This window comes from Anomalospiza imberbis, chromosome 23, assembly GCF_031753505.1.
Source record: "Anomalospiza imberbis isolate Cuckoo-Finch-1a 21T00152 chromosome 23, ASM3175350v1, whole genome shotgun sequence".
NCBI classification, from domain to species: domain Eukaryota; kingdom Metazoa; phylum Chordata; class Aves; order Passeriformes; family Viduidae; genus Anomalospiza; species Anomalospiza imberbis.
The window spans coordinates 2827902-2845346 of NC_089703.1; the positions used below are offsets into that span (position 1 = coordinate 2827902).

Here is a 17445-nt window from a genome sequence, read left to right on the forward strand (position 1 = left end):
GTCGGAAAATGTCATTGTCCTGTTCATTTGCACTGTGGAACAGGATATTGAATTAGATAACAGAGATTAGAGACAACATCTAAGTCACGGCTGTCCTGAATTGCCATGTAACATTGATAGGCAGTGATCAGTTTCAGCTGGGAAATGGTTGTGTTCAGCAGTGAATGAGCTGATCTTTACCGGTGTCATCTGGGGCATCAAAGCAACACTTGAGGCACTTGAATTTCTTTCTGGCTTGGCCAGTAATCTTCTTGAACACCTTTAGCAAGTCATTTAATTTGTCTGTACTTTCATTTTCCTGTTTGTAAATGCCTATAATGACACATGCTTTCTGCTTAAAAAGCTTCAACATCCTTTGTTAAAAGAGCTGTACAAGACTAGAAGTTTTCTTTAGTATTGTATCATTTGATGGCTTGCTAAAAAAAAAGACACTGCAGATGAGATTATTAGATACAAGTCTGACAAGTGTTGACAAATATTATTAGCAAAAGAGCCACTGGAAAGCATTGCTTACAGATTTTGACTGTTGGGGTAAATTCATTCTTATAAATGTACCACCCAAATCTTACTTGAGCTTGGGTTACCTTTTGACCCTGTTTACACTGAGAGACTTGATAACTGACATGGAACTTAATAACTTAAGAGGGAAGCTACAGGTAGGAGCGCCATGCTGGTAGATATTTGTGCTTCAGTTACACAGAGTAACAGGAAGAATTTGATGAACAGTCTTCCTGTTGTCTTAAATGTGTCTAGAAAAGAAGGCTATTCCTGTAAAACTAAATTGCCTCTGAATTTCCTTTAGAGCAGAGACAGACCTTCATAGGACAGCAGCCCCCGGACCCATTTCTTTATTACTTTTTACCTGCTTTCAGCATTTTTAGCAGGGTGAGGTAAGTGTGACACGGTCTCACTTCCAGTGGTGACAGTTCACACCTGCTTTGCACTGTTATAAACTGGCATGTAGAAAGGTGAAGAGCTTACAAAGGCAGTGCCTGGTAGAAGTTTGCTGTACATCCTGAAAGTTGCCCGTCCTGCAGGCTCCCATCCTGCTCTTCTGTGGGGAGTGGGGGCAAGGGATAGCTTGTGTTACAAGAAGGAGCTGCTGTTTGGGAATTGTCTCTCTTACAAAGGACCTGAAATAACAGCAGATCAATTTATTCTTAAGTAATTAATGCATTCCCCTCTCTTTGGGCAACTTACAATCTATAGCTCAGGAATTAGCACAGCTCAGCTCTGTTCAGCTGAAAACACAGATATTTCTATTCCTCGTGGTACTGCACATACTATTGGGAGCATCATCTTCTTCTACTGCAGAGACCTTCCTGTCTTGTGTTGGAATCCCTGGCAATTAACTTCTGTGTGAAATGGAGCATTTCCTTCTGTAGTTGTTGGAGATTTCTGGTTTGAGCTGTTTAAATGGATGAATGACCAGCATGCCCCCTCTGATACTGCAGCTGTCTTACCTTTTGCCAGGTAGTGTCACACTCAGTGTGTTGCCTGTGCAGAGTGAGAGAACAAGAGATGCTTCAGATCACCACCAGAGCCACTGAGATCAGAATTAGATCCTTTGCAGTGTTACAGCAAATGCTTTGCAGAACTTTCAGAGGTAACAAAGGCTGGTGTCTCCCTCTTTGGAGACCGAGGCACAGCATCAGAGGTGGGCTTGAGCTCTGTGTGGGTTTCTGTATTGTTCAGTGGAGCGTCAGGACGCTCCAGATGTGCACCCAGGAACAACTTTTCCCAGGCTATAACACTTCTGGTATCAGAGTAAGGAAAAATAAGGTTTTCTTTTAATTTCTGATAATAAACAACCTGCTCATGGAAGTGGTCCTGATATGAGAACAGATGAGCTGAATAAAACAGCAGCCCTGCAATGTGGTCCAGTGGGTCGCGTGGTTCCTGGGAATTCCAGTGGTTTTTTCTCTGCTGCAAGAGACTGTTAGATTAAAGGGATACAATAGCATTAAAAAGACTTAGTCTGAGTTACTACAGCTTTCTAATCTTCTAATATCCTGAAATACTGTTTCAAACTATTTGGGCATGCAGTAGGGATTGAGCCTTGAGCATGCATTGGACAAAAAGGAACCAGATTCTTAAAATTTCTAAGGCCTAAAGGAATATTATTATTTTATTTACTGTTAGCAGTCACTTCAAACATTAATTAGCAGCCTCCAAGGGGAATCTGCTAGCTGTGCATCCCACTGGGCTTGATATCTACTACATTCATTTTAAGTTGATGTTTTAATTAAAATGCCCCCTAATTATTTTAATTAGCTTTTAAGTAATAACTTTCCACAGAACCACTTGGATGAGCAACTAATTGTTTCCCTTCTGTTTACATAGGTCTGGCTGTCTCTCAGAAAAATGTGGCAATGGAATGGCAGGTAGGTTTGGGAAGGGACTCCACTCCCTTTCATAGCCTGTGCTTATGCTGTTTGCCTTCAGGAAAAAGAGTCACCTGCGAGGGTGAGATGGAGACAGCTGTGCTGGCAAGTGCTTCACCATTTATTCATGTGCTGTGCAGGAGGAGGGTACCATATGCTCATGTTTCAATAAGTTTCTCCATCTTCTGATCACTGGCCTAATGGCAAGCTATTCTGTTTCTGTGTTCATAGAATTTGGACTACTTCACAGCATACAGTCAGTGGACCTTGACCCTGGCTGGGAGCAGGGTCAGTCCTTGGCACAGACAGTGGCATTATTAATGTATGCAGTGGCTGCTGCAAACTGTACAGGTCATCACACAAGCTCAATAGTTCAGGGCTTGCCGTGCCTTGTACTGAGTAGGTCTGGAAGGAAAAGCAACATATCCATAATTCCAGGCATCCCTCATCGTGCTGCTGTTCTGCCTCCCATCGAGCAGTATTTCCTGTGCTGGGAGAAGGCTGGTGTTCCCTGCAACCCACAACACCCTTTCCAGAGATGTTCAGTGGTGCCAGTCACACTCCTCACAACTGCCTTGTGCAGCTGAAGTGTGGCCATGGCAGTGGTACAGCAAATGTGTCTGTGGTTGAAGCTGTGTGCTGGGGTTTGGGGCTGTCTGTGTGCTGTTGGATCACTGCCTGCAGGACTTGGGGGTTGTGTGTGGGTTCACATTCAGTGAGTGTGTGCCTTGATGTGCTTGCATATAGACCTGTGTGCCTGCCTGCAAACAGCTGCATCTTCCTGCCAGCTGGTCATTCAGCCACACTGCTCAGCACATGGGCGTTAGATTCAGATCCCTATGGTCATGTTATTTAAATGTTTTCTGCTGAAAAGCCTTCCTGAGGTTCTGATCTATGTATTTTATCTCATGCAGTTTGTCAGTCTGATCTTTCCTTCTTGTTTTCCTGTGTTTATTGAAAACCTCTACCACAAAACCCAAAAAACAAGACGAGAAGAAAAGTATAGGTGACTGTGTATTATCCTTCATTACTTGTCACCAATGCAAAACCATCCTAGGTACCATCAGCTCCATTTGGAGAGGTGTGCTAATTAGACTTTTATTACAATGTGTATTTGAAAGCAATTAGAATTGCAGTGCCAGCATGTGGCTAATTCACCCTCACAATACTAATTTGGTTAAGTCAGCAGCTGCTGACTGAAGTTGATTGCCAGATTCTGTGTGTGTGTGTGTGTGTGTGTGTGTGATGAGGTGCCACTGCAATTACCTGCCTTGAGAGAGTGACACCTACTCTCCAGTGCTCCTGGAGTACCACACATCTCTGTTACCTTTCTTTTGAGCCAAAACTCTAGGAGTGTTTTAGGAGGGACAGCCCTAAAATTACTGCCATGTGCTTGTTTCTTTGGTTTCCTGGACCTGGAATGAGAAAGAGACAGGACCAAGACCAGCAATTTGTCTGCCCTCAGGCCATCAGCAAACCTCGGGCAGTGATCACTGCAGCTAGAACTGTTACCTGAAAGAGAAGGGCTTTCCCTTCACTGCCATTTGCCTGATTCACCTGGCATTGCTCCAAAGATCTCCATTGCCAGAGGATGCCGAGTGGAAAATATTCCTGGGGATAAGTGATTCTTCCCCTTGAGGATTTTGCGCTCAGCAATCCTCATCTACTGTTAATTTCCATGTCACGAGGCAAAATTAAGGCCTCATGTTCTACATTTCCAAAGAGCAGAGTTTTGCCTGCCTTGTAGGAGAAGCCTTGTTTTGCCATAATCACTGTCTGTTTTCAAATTGTCTGGAAGTCAGGCTTGGTTTTGGTTAAAAGGGAAGACTTGCTGTTTTTCTAGAAATCCTTTTCTCTGTGGAAAGGCAGCACTGTTTCACATCATAATTTTGACAGGTTTAACTTCTGCAGCTCCACTTTCATGCTTTACATCCTTTGTGTATTTTTTTTCTGAAAAATTAAAATCTGGAGCTGTTAAAAATCTGTTAAATCTGGAGCTCTGGAAATGGGGGAGCAGGAAAACAGTAGCTAGTGTAGCTAGTACTTATGTGCATGGTGTCCTTGGCCTCCTCTTTCGGATGCATTGGCAGTGTCACCTTCGGCAGGCTCTGCCTGGCTTCCAGGCTCAGTGTGGGTTCATGCAATAGTAACATGGGTTTTAAGCTCCTTGCATGCACATCAGTGGCTGTAAGTTGTCAGTTAAAATTTGCTATTTTAATAGCAAATTAAAATAATAGAATAATGGAATAATAGAAATAATAGAACAATGGAATATTAGAAATAATGGAATAATAGAAATAATCAAATAATGGAATAATAGAAATAATGTAATAATAGAAATAATAGAACAATGGAATAATAGAAACACCCTTGAAGGTATAAAAAAACTTAAGTTGGAGATAAGTTTTATATTGACTTTAATTCCAAGACTGGAAGAAGAACATAGTTTTTTGCCATTTGAGCAAAGTCTTTACGCACCAGAAAGGAGAAAAAGGCAGAGAGAGATACAAAGATTGATGGATGAACCAGAGGAAAGTGAGAAGGATGCACAGAAAATAGAGTGGTGAAAGGGATGCTTTCAATGCTGTATTAACAGCCATTAAGTTTCTTCTTCTAAGGACACCTTCACAATTCCAGGGCAGGGCAGATGTGAGCACCGTGGCCCTTCAGCATTTTGCTGGCACCTAAGGGGAGCCTGTGGGCCTTGTTTAACAACACCCACAGATGTCTGATGAGAGATCCACCAATTGCTGCATGCAGGCAAGAAAATGAGTGGGATGAGCTCTGTTCCCCCTTCATGCGTTTTCAGCAGAGCAGAGTAAAACAAGTCTTTCTCAATGGGGTCTTTTTGTCAAGGATATGAGGAAACATGAGGCTTTGGTCTGCTCGGTGCTCACCCTGGTGAGCTGTCCCTGCTGATCCCAGAGCACAGAATATAGCCCAGAGCTGGCAGTTGAGAGCTAGGGTAAATTGTTTTACTTTGAGTACAACAAGACTCAAGTGTAAGTTTTGCACTGAAATTACTGAACATTTTGGCACCAGATTCAATACCACGGGGGTTTCACCTTAGCAGTCTCTCTGCAAGGCATACTTTAAGCTAACCAAAAGCTCTTGGACTCTGTGCAGCAATGACTGGCTGAAATGCTGCATGCTGCCCTATTCATGTTAGATTACTGCAGGATTTTAGATCTGATAGAATCTCAAAATAGCCCAGTCCATACCATCTTCCTGTTTATCAAAATGCCACCTTATTATTGCAAGTATCCGTGCCAGTCCATTTGAATGTGCTGTATGAATTATATTGCCACATCAGCTGGACCCCATGATTTCCTTCCCTCCCTCACCATCCCTGCCTATTTCACATCTTGGTTTGGCTGGAAGGCAGAACATGCTGAGAGCCTCATTTTTTTAAAGACAAAACCCTCACATTTTCCCTCCTTTTCCAGGGAGGCCAACAGAACTGAATTGTACCATTCAACTTTCTTACCTTTATGTAAGACAAGCTGTGCTTATTTTCTGTGTTAATCGGTTTGAGCTACTAACCACTAGTTTACCACAATATGGAAACTGTGGGACTTGGTGCCTGGACAGGAGTCAAATAATGAGTGCACTGGAGCTAGAACACAAACAAACCTTGCCATGAACACAAACCTTCTGAGAGGTCATGTGAGTGCCAGGTGTTACCTAATGCTCTGCTATCCTGGAATGATTGATACAGAAAATCACTGGATTTTGCTGTAATGGAGAAGTGGTTCTTTGGGGAATCATTTGATCCCTTTACAGCTTTAATGTTAGCAGAATTTACTCTGTCTGTTACACTCCTTGTAAAACTCAGCTTTGCTGTTAAAATGTTTTAACTGGGGAAAAAGGGAGAAAGGAAAAGAATGGATTTTCTTGGTTACATAATTTTCTCTTAAAACAATCAAACCATTTTCCATCTGGCAGGATTTATGGGGCTACTTAATCTGGAGTAAATCATAATCTCTAAAAATGCAGCTTCGTGGGAGCTTATAAAATAAAGTTTATAATCACTGCAGCCAGTCTGGGACTCAGAGAATCATATCACCCCAGTTCTTTCAGCTGAGAAAAGCAGCTTGTTTCCTTTTGTGACATTCTTCTACTCTTTCAACTTCTCTTGATTACTGTTTTCTTTAAATTATCTCCTTACAATTCTTACAGCCAATCTCCCAGATCTCCCAGCTGACACATCCATCTTACGATGCTCTTCTCCTCCTTCATAAAAATTCACACAGATCATGTGAAGTACTTCACGCTTTGTTTGCTAATAAAGACCATGAAGGGATGTTAAATGAATAGAAACCACCCTACAAGAAGATGGGTTGAAAAAGATCATACAGCCATATCCCTTTGAGTCATAAGCTCAGCTCCCAGTCTGGCAATGGCTTAAAGCTTGATGTTCCTAAGAAACACAGGTTTTAGAGCTAGAAGGCCCTGTGGTTTCATGGTGAAGTTGGCACCAACACTTGCACCAGCTCAGCTTCAAACCATGCAGTGTCTGTGTTTTTATTTTTCTGTGTGACACTGTCATATTGCTTTTTACTTCCTTCTCTCATGGTAATCCCTTCTCTCAAGTATTTGTGCTGTTTTATTCAGTGCACTTAGTAAAGCTGTAGCATGCAGACCTGTTTTAGAAGTTGAACTACAGTGGAGATGGTTGGGTAATGTCTTGCTGTATTTTATCTTTTATTCAGGACTCCAGAGTGAAGCATCTGCTATTCTGTCATGCTCTGGTCTCTTCATTCAGTTTATTAATTAAATAGTTATTTCTTTACTTTGCTATTCCAGATTTTTAGTTGTCTCTCACACAGAGGAAATGAGAAAATATATAATTCATTGTCTCCTACATATGCTGTTTCTTGAGGAGTTCCTTCTGAAAGTGCCAAGCTTCTTTGGTCATTCATTGAGTTGCTATTTCTGAGGAGTTTTATATTTATTCTGTGAACCAAAGGCAATTATTTATTCAACTGGAAGAAAAAAAAAAAGCAGCTGGGAAGCTTTATTTGTGCTTTTTTTTTTTTTTGTCTCAAATCTGCAGTTGTTAAAATCTACTGTATGAGTACTTAAAAATCATTCTTTCCCTCATGCATCCCTATTTATGAGAGGAAAAATAGACACTGATTGCATAGTGTAGCTGATTAGTCAAACAAATGCTCTTCAAGCCTCACCCATACTGGAGCCTTCCATATTGACCCTGTACACTATTGCTTTGCACATAACACATGTCAGAGTGTCTATATTTGCAGTTACTATAAATTGGCATAGCAAGTGCTGCTGATTTATGCCACCTAAAGATGTATTTACCCCGCTAATAACAATGGATCTTGTCAAAACTCCTGATGCTAGTAGCAGAGCAGATTGTAATGAGAACAAGATGGGCTGGGATCAATAGAATTTTGACTCCCTTAGGTCTACAGTCCTGTAGCAAGCACTTTTTTTTTCCATTATTATTCTTTCAGAACTGTGGCCAATAGCCAGAGTGGTTCCATGTGCTGCACTGAGATCTCTGAAGTATTAAGCTGTGTCTCCTGGTTACTGACAATGGCATGTGAGTCTCTGGTGGGATTGTACAAATTCACTGCAGGCCTGAAAAATGGATAAAAGACTCCCTGAATACATTTTCCTAATTCAGAAATGCAGTAGAGTCAGAAGCAACAACATAAAACGCCTTCTGCTGAGTCCCAACAATGTTTTGCCTTTCCCATATCCCTGGGGATGTAGTATTCTCATTATCCCCAAAGTGATGGTAGCAGGCACAGCATGACTGGGTGAGGGGTGTGCTCATGTGCTTTTACAGAGGAGACAAATATGGAGCGAGCAGATGGGGGAGATGCAATGCTGCCATCCTCAGCTGCTGCAGCTTCTAGACACATCTTTAAAAGATATTCCAAAGACACAGCTGGAGAGGTCATCAGATAATCCTGTCAGGAACATCCTGGTAGCCGAGTATATTGCAAGGAGCTGAAGAAGTAATATGCTTCTATCCGTGGCAGGAACTGGGCCTGAAAACCATCTGTTCTCCTTTCTACCATTGGAACGATTTGTAAAGTCCAGTTCCATAAGAATCGAAACAGAACTAAGGAGACTCATGTTGAAAGGGCTCTCCATACAAAGGACTTCAGGCAGGATAAAGGGCTTGTCAAATCTGAAGTCTTGGATTGCCACTGTATCACAGTGAACCTGGCACTTGCACCTTTCATTTAGCTTTCCTAGGTAACAGGAAGCTAAATGGTGGGAGGCAATGGGGGGACAGCCACAGGGAAGTGCAGTGGGATGGATGTAAGCCCAAGTGAGCTGCACACACCCAGGACACCTGGGGAAGCTTGTGCAGCCCAGACTAAAATCTGTGCTTCTGTTGTGACTCTGAAGTTGTCTGAAGCTGGCTGAGGCACTCACACTACAGGCAGACTCCAGCTGCATGGCAGGTGAAGGTAATGGGGTAAATCAGTTGCTAGTACTAACTTTTACAGTATAAGGGAATGTGGAATCCTGCAATGATCACATCCAGTGGGAATAATGTCAAGGCATAGGCAGGACTATTTCAGCTTTCTGGGTTACTTTTTTGTCAGGGGACCCAAACACTCTGAATTTGATACACTTACTTGACAATGTTAAAAATCATTAAATGACTGATGTAAGGGAACTTGCAAATGACCACATAGTTAGGCAGTATTTGCTGCATAAATACCAATTAACATTGTAGCTGTAGCTGTTTGTACTCAGAAGATTCTATCAGGGAACCCTACAGAGTAGGAAGGAGTGTCAAATGATTTAACACAGGAGAAAATGGTGATAATATGAAACTTATATGGCAAATCTTGGTCTTCCCTGTGATACATCTGCTAAAGCAATAGGGATGCTCAGGAGTCACAAGCAGAAACCTGAAAAGCAATATGTGTGTGTCTACACTTCCTTCCATCTGTTCCTACAAAATTAGGCAAGATTAAGGAATTGCTCTGGCACTGTCTCAAGGAATTTTGCTTAAGCATTAGCTGCAGATGCTGTATGTTTGGACTGAAAGGCTTGGGACTCTGGATTTTACTCTGTGATTTATACAGAAGGCGCCTGCAGAATGCAGCAAATACATTTATTTCAGCAGGAATCTGGAATGTTCTCCAGAGCAAAGATAATCCTGGTCTCTCTCCAGAGCCCCCAGTAAAGACCAGTGATTCTGTCACAATCACAAGCCCGTGTGCTCTGGGAGCACCAAAATGATACACGGGCTCACCAACTTTAGCAGCATTTTCTCTGATGCATTTGTCATTCATTACTGGAGTTTTGTCACTCTCATGAAAAGAGAGAAAGCAGCCAGTTAGCCAGGGCTGATTTCACAAGGAATCTTGGGAAGAAGAATTTGTATTTCATTGTAGACAGAAATTACTGACGTTGTTTCTTTCCCCTTCCCTTGGCTATAAATGAGACCTGGAGAGAGAGAGACAGAGAGAACAAAGAAAATGAATTGCTAAAATGCTCTACTGATCTTCATTCAATAAGCCTATTTCTAATGAGGAGCTACAGCAGCAGCAGCAGGTGGATGGTGGATGTGCTGCTGCAGGGTTCTCATCTTAACAGTGAGAAATGGCATTTTAATAATATTTGCATCAGCATGAATGTGAAGTAATCCCAGGGAAATTGTGGTGTTTATCCTGGATTTGTACCAGTATCAATGAAAGCAAAATATGTGTGATTTATGTCAACAACCTTCTTTACCATGATGACTGAAACAGCCCTGAATTGCAGCTTCACTTTTTGCAGGCTTAAAGATGCTCGTCTTTTCTTTAGAACAAGGTTTGGAGATTTCATTTCTTAGCCTAATGGCAAACACTCTCTCCTTCCTATCAGAGATGGTGTCCACTTTCCTAATTGGAATTCTTGATTTTATGTTGCATCATAGGAGTATAGGAGTAACTCCACCACAAGTGCTGGAGGCAACATCTTTTATACCTGGCCTGGTATCCTTATTTCCTGCTGGGGTCGGCAGTATTTAGCCACTTGTATTTGAAAGAAAGATGTTGTAAAATGAATAAACAAGTAAAAGTGTGGAGAGAGGGTTCCAAGTTGTATGGAAGAAGCAGAAAGAAGGACAGCAGAGAAATGCAATGAAAAATTGAAGCGGCAGGATGGGACATTAGGTGATGCAGGTGGGCATTCCATCCAAATCACATCAGAAAAGGCCCTGTCCCAGAACTCCCACCTCAGGGGCTGTTGCATTGAAAATATGTCTGGCTAATCATTCTCAAGTGAATACTGTCAGCAAAAGGCACGTTGTAGGATAATGTCAAAAGACCTAAATCAATAGATGTGAATATCAAATGCACGTAGGAGATGGAAAAAGGCTTTAAAATGTGGGACTAGGACATGAGCATGGGAGAGCAGAACAAGAGAGAAGCACAGAAAGCACTGTGCTCTCAGTGTGTCAGTCCCAGATGACAGCTGTCAAGATAGGTGACAGGCTGATAGATTGTTACCTGCACTGACACCCAAATGAGCTCTGCTTATTTTATGAGATATTGTTTTAATGGTGTGCTGCTTTCTTCCTGTTTTCCAGAGTCAGAGAGAGCTGGTCTAGATTCTGATCTCTGTTAGATGCTGTTGGTGGTTTCCACTGAAATTGAAATTCCTCTTGCATCTCATCAGGAGAACAATTTGGCACGAACTCCACTGCTCTCACTGCAGCTGCTCCTCTCTGACTGGAGTTGGAAGAATTGTGTAGGCACAAATGCTCACAGAACCTGGGTATAGCACTCAGGGGCCTTAAGATTGAAGAATCCATTAATTTTTCTTCTCTCTTTTATCCCTTCTTTGTGGAGTTGAGGAGAGGTTTAACTGCAATACTGATCACTAATCTAGAATACATTATCTATACCTCTGCTTTGTTAAACCATTCAGTTTTGCACAAGGATTAAAAAAAATCTCCCTGCCAAAACACGCATGACAGGACTGAGCAAAGACCCTTGGGAATGTCTCTGTCATTGCCAGACAGGCCAGGCAGTGAGACACCTCCTGTCCAGCAGATCATAGGGACATCAATGTCATGTTGATCTTGTGTCTTTTTTCCTTGCCAGAGAAATTAAAGCAAGGGAGGGCCTGGTGACTGTTTAGTTCTGTCCCAGTTAGGAAGGGATTGGAGCCACACTTCATTCTTGTTTCATTATCTTAAGTTCACTCAGTTTGTTGTTCTAGTATGTTTCTTTTTGTGTGTGAATCTAGCCCTCGAGAAGTATCAGCAAATATTTCAGCACACCTGCAGTGTCAATTCACAATGAAGAGCATCTTATCTAGGTTTTGGCTCTGTTCTGGAAAGATATTCTGTAGCAGGAAGAATTTAGGATTTATACCTGACCTGTTCCCCATTTAGCAAGCATCTCAAGGTACTATCTGCAGCTGTCATTCCACAAGCATTGTAAAAGATCAGTACATTCTTCTGGCAGGACAAATTTTAATTTTGCTCTCTGTTACAGATGGCTGTATTTCAGCTGGATTAGCCCATGCCTGACGCTCAGACTTTAAGCCAGTTTACACTTTTATGGAAGCTTACACACTGGCCAGGGGAAGACAAGCAATACCTGATCCATAAAGTCAGAGCAGGGTAGATAGATAGTGTACACATTCCTCGGGATGTTTTGTCCAGGACTGTCCTCCCAGCTGGGATAATACAGAATTTGAACAGAAAGGACATTGTAGAAGATACTTGGAAAGGGAGAAGGAGACTAACTAAGTTTAAACAAGGCAGAAAGAACTAGAGACAAAAAACTAAGCAGGACCTAATCCTGTACTTTACTGAGTTCTCTTTAAGAAGCAACAAATGCTCTGAGTGACAGCAGTATTTATATCACTTTTTATTCTTTTCACTCCACAGTTTCAGACAGAACTAGGATGGAGGCTGGAAATGCTCATTACCATGCTGGACCTGACCGTTGGTGTAAGGGTCTGTGAAGGTCTGCTCAAGGTCTGTGAAGAGTCAGGATCTGCAGACAGACTGGAATTCTATTTATCAACAGATTTATCAATATTTATCAATTCTGTTCCATGACCTCTTACCAAACATCAGCAAAAATACCTTCCTATCTCCAAAGAGCAGAAAGCCATTTTACGGAAGTGGAAACAGAGACGGGGAGAGAGGAAGACTTTGCATTCCAAATGAGGCTATCCATTTTGGAATAATGTGTTTCCTCCTCGTCCTAGGGTGACGTTATGATGCTCGTATCCCCAGTTGTGTGTTCTGTTGATGCTGGATATTGTATTCTGTGCCTTCCAGACGGGCTCTGAGAGCGGAGGCGGGGAGAAGAAGAAGCACAGTGTTTGTTATCAGAGGCTGCGCTCACTCCTCCACAGTCTGCTGGGACACAGAACTCCACTGTGGTGTCTGGGCACGGACGGGGCAGAACAGGGCCCTTCTTTGCTTTTTAATTAGTTTAGCTAGCTGAGGCAGTCCAAGTTTTCCCTGGACTGGTTTTTTCCTTTCCCCTTTCTTGGAATTGTTCAAACCTGCTCCAGACCAGGACCCGGGGAGCACCGAGAGCTCGCACTTTGTGACCTACCCTGGGCAGCAGCGTTTCCCAGTGCTGGAGGGACTGAGAACAGAGCAACCAGCCACAGGAGAGGCTTTCTGAATTTGTCATCTCTTCAGAGCAGCAAATGGGCTTTGTCATCTGGTACTGTCCATTTTTTTTGTGCTGGGGAGTGCTTTGCCTGTCAAATAAACCATTTTTTTTTCCACTTCTCTCTGAGGAAATTCTTCCTGAGCCGATTGGGGGGAGGGGCTGTGTGGGTTGGCTTTCAGGGGGTGGGGGGGGGGGCCCTTTTTGGAGGTTTTCTCCCAAATTTACCCTAAACTGAGACACTCCTAAAACATGCACCAGGTTTCTGTGAGATCCTAAATGTTTCTAGAAGAAAGCCAGAAATGGAACCCAAGAGACCAAATTGCCTGAACATGGGTGCCGTGTCCCACGCCAAACCAGCTGAAGGTATGATCCCTCCATTGAAGGCAGAGAGAAACCTGCAGCTGGAGTGCCAGCTGAAATAGTTAATGGAAGAAAATATTCACCTAATCCCTAGTTATTTAGAACCAGAATTAATTTTGCAGTTTCTCTGGCAGGTTTTTGGTCATTAGGGCACTGGCAATGAGTCTTTTCCAGCATTTGATCAGTCTCTAAAGGCTGATGTCACTAGGAGGTTGGAGATAGCTGTGTCTCAGGGCAGAAACTGAGCAAGGCAAAACTTAACCAATGCTCTTAAACTTTATTTTTCTCTCTCTCTTCTCCCTTGTCTCAGAGAGATTATAAAAATAAAGGCATATAAACTCAAAAAGAAAGAATAATGTCTTCATCCTGCTGAGGGACTATATTTAGAGATTTTGGCTAGTTTTCATCTTAAGTGCTGCTGACTTGAGGAAATTCTTTTGATCATCTAAGCCTTGGCTAGAGTAAATTGCCAAATCCCTTTAGATTCCTTGGGATTTACAACAGATGTTGAATGAAAGATTTATCTGTGGTCCACAGGCCTCCATGGCCATTCAGAGCTCTGCCTTCCCCAGAGGCAAAGGGCAGCATCAGAGGAATCATCTTTAATCTGTCATCTATTGTGCAGAGGTCTGAGAAGGTTTAGGGATCACCTCATCCTACCCAGGGCACAAGGATAATTTCTAATGAAAGGAGGTCTTGAACAGGGACAACATTGTTTGGAGAGAGGTCTTCCCTGGAGGATCAGGGTAGCTGTGTATAGGAAAAAGGAATTAAGTCTAGATCACACTCGGCAAGATTTGTTTGCATTACTTTGTTTTTTCTCCTCCTGTCCACACTTTTGACATTACACAGAAGTTTGGGAGTAGTGGGAATAGCTTATATGTTATTAATGCTTATAACAAGTGACCAGCCTTATGAAGTCAGCTCTGTTTCATGCCCTCTTTTCACTTTCTGTGCCTTGACTTTTCTGTTCTGTTTGTCTGAAATGAGCAGATGTGAAGTAGAAGTGACTTAGTAGAGTGTTACTGTGTTTTGCTCACAATTTGTAGCTCCACTGCAGTGCAGCCTTTCCCTTTCAAGTGCCAGCATGTACAGAATCATCCTCTCCCATTCCAAACCTTACAAGCATTCAGCACCACCCAGCTCTCCTGCTCTCACTATCCCTATACTTTGTACACTCTTCTTCTACAAGTTCCAATCTGACAGATGTTGAATGTTCCCTGAGAATTCCAGCAGTGTACAAGACTTCACACGGAGAGCCCAAATGTGGTAAGTGAACTAACAGTTTTGTGCTACCTCACCCGTACCCAGAGGGATCTTGGGAACCTAGCAGGATCCTTGCTCAGCCTCCAGGGAATCATCAAATAGGCTACAAAGAGAAAAGGACAGTGGCATTCAGTTTGATGAGGCTTTTCCCCTTGGGATGCAGCTGTAGCTTGCATTGCAATGGTAAAGGAGACACACAGCATCCCTGACCTCCCCTAAGAAGAGATATTAGAGTGCTGCTGCTGTTGAGGCTTCTGCTGGTGAAGGAGGTAGGAGCTCTGCCTGGAGTCAGCCAGCAGTGGGAAGGCACCACACATTGGGATTGCAGAAAGAATACCCACTAAGTGTGTCTCCTTCTGCTCTTTGCTGGTTGAGAATTGTTCCGACTATAAAGCTTCCAACTGGTACAGCTCATTCTTCCTGCTTAGCTCAATGTGTTTTCAAACACAAGCCTGAAAATTAGCGGATGGTAATTACACTTTGACATTAATATTTAAACCACAAACAGTTAGCACACTAATACCATCCCCAAAGGCTACTGCTCATTTAAGCTTCATCCTTATGAGACTTAATTATTGTCAGAGATGAATCCTAAAAGGCAAGAAATATTACAGCTCAAAGACAAAACATTCCCTTGATTATCAGAGCTACAGGATTTGGGCACAGACTATGCAAAGGGCCTTGGCCGTAGGGGTAATACTAATACTGCTACTAAAATCCACTGAGTTTTTAAATTCTAATTTTAAATAGCCACTGAGATTTATTTGCAGTTACAATTATACAGACATCTCAGCATTCACTTAGTCTAGCCAAAGAATAACTTTACAAAACTGACCTGTCATTACCTGTTGTACAGATGGAGACAGCAATGTTTAGAAGGCCTGACCTGAGGCAGTGTCAGGGCTCCTTAGTCTGAGGTGGTGGGAGTAGCAAGTGTCTGATGCTTCAAGCCTGTTGCTTAAATATTCTTTGGGCTATTTCTCCAAACTAACCTCTTTATAGGCCTTTCATGAGAAAGAACCCTGGGATCACACATTTTCAAATCAATTTGTGCAAGTGCAGTGATGCTTCCAGGATATGAAGAGCTAGCCAGGCATTTCAGATGTTTTGTGGCATTCTGAAATGCACTCTGTTGTGTGCAACATGATAGAAAAATCTGTCACAGAAACACTAATAATAAAGTTAGCTTTTCTGCTGGTGTAACTCCAGAAGCACCAAGAAGCTGAGCTTTGAAGAGAGTTTAGCTAAACACCACTGGTTTTGATTCTCAGTCAAAAACCCTGGTCTGTTCAAGTACCCTCCTCTCCGAGGGCAGCAGCTGCACCCTGGGAGAGAGAACAGTGAGCTGGAGCAGGGAGGAAGAATCCTTTGTGTCCCTACATACACAGGAATCCCTGGCAGATACCACCCAGCAGTGGATGCCAACTATTGTGGAGGAGCCAGGCTGCTGTTGCCAGGCTCATCACAGGGATATGAACTGAACCAAGTTGTGCCCTGAAAGTCAGAGAGTTTCAGAGGACTTTCTCGATCAACCATCAGGATTTTTTATCTTTAGCAGGCTTCAGATGAACGCCAAAATCAGAGACAAGTCAGGTTAGATTTTTTTGTCAGCTATATTTTTTGTCAGCTATATTTTTTTGTCAGTTCTCTGTACATTTTTCTTTTTAAAGTCTATTTTTCTGTTCACTATTTGCAAAGAGACCTTGACCATGACATAGAATAAGCATGGTAGTTTTACAAGTAGCCTGACATGGCCCATTTATCCTTTCATTTCAAAAACACACCAGATAGATCTATCTCACCCTCCTGTAATTCCCTCATTTTCTTGGTCTTTTTCTCCTCTTCTTGAAAATTGTAATAGCAAAATTGAATGGGAGCCGAGATCTTTTTGGCCAAATTGTAGCCCAGCAGTAAGCTTTCTGTGCAAAGCCTTGAAAAAGAAAACCTCAGAGAGAGGGAAATAGGGAGTTAAGATGGAAGTTCTAATATGACCTTAACTCGAGTGTCATCCACAGCAATGCTTTAATTTATTCAATCAATTGCAGGGCCCTTAGGCTGGGAAAGGATAACTCTGGGATATTAAATCTGTCCCTCTCTCCAATCTGTCACTGGTGTGTCAGAATACATTGATTCTTCTAGTCCTGCTTTTATTAACTGTCTCCTCAGCGTGGCCTCTCAGTCCATCACACACTAACCTGTAATTGCTTGCTGAGTTCAAGACCCCTGGAAAACCTCTGGATTCTCTGCTGACCCCATATTTTATCACTGTCAGTGCAGATGTAATGACCTGCTATTACTGTATGTTATTCATCCCCACATACCTGGGGATTGCCATGGAAGACTAGACTGGAATCCTATTTTGTCTTCTAGCCCTCTCACAGCCTGTGTGCATCACAAAAGATGTACCATACCTGTGCTGGAAATCCTGTGGCATGGTAAAGGGTGGCCTGAGGGATCCAGATCCTCACAGATCCCTGCTGATGACTGGCCTAACTGCACTTGCCATTCCTGCAGATGGCATTTCCATTTCCAGCTCAAAGCTGCCTCGGGCCCTGAGACAATCTCTGTCAGGCAAGTGGTTGCCCAGGGCAGAAGTAGGTTTCATAGCTGGTCACTGTGCAAACAGCTTAGAGCTGAAGGGCTGGCATTTCCCAGTTGGACTGAAGTGCCAAAGCACCTAAAGGCTGGCCTGACTCTCTCTAAACTAACTCTGGGCTTAACAGTGTTGTAAAGAGGGCTAAACTCAACCCTCCTATAGGATTGGATTCAAATCCTTTATAAAGGCTAAGGTTACTTGTAAGCATCCTGTGGAT

General features: G+C 42.7%; 1 long non-coding RNA gene across 1 annotated transcript; it reads left to right on the top strand.

The window, feature by feature from the left end:
• Nucleotides 1-1512: 1512 nt before the first annotated feature.
• On the top strand, nt 1513-11133 carry LOC137461796 (uncharacterized). Its single transcript, XR_010993487.1, has 4 exons — nt 1513-1606; nt 1696-1782; nt 2361-2384; nt 10951-11133. It is a non-coding gene; the product is annotated as an uncharacterized lncRNA (long non-coding RNA).
• The last annotated feature ends 6312 nt before the right edge of the window (nt 11134-17445 follow it).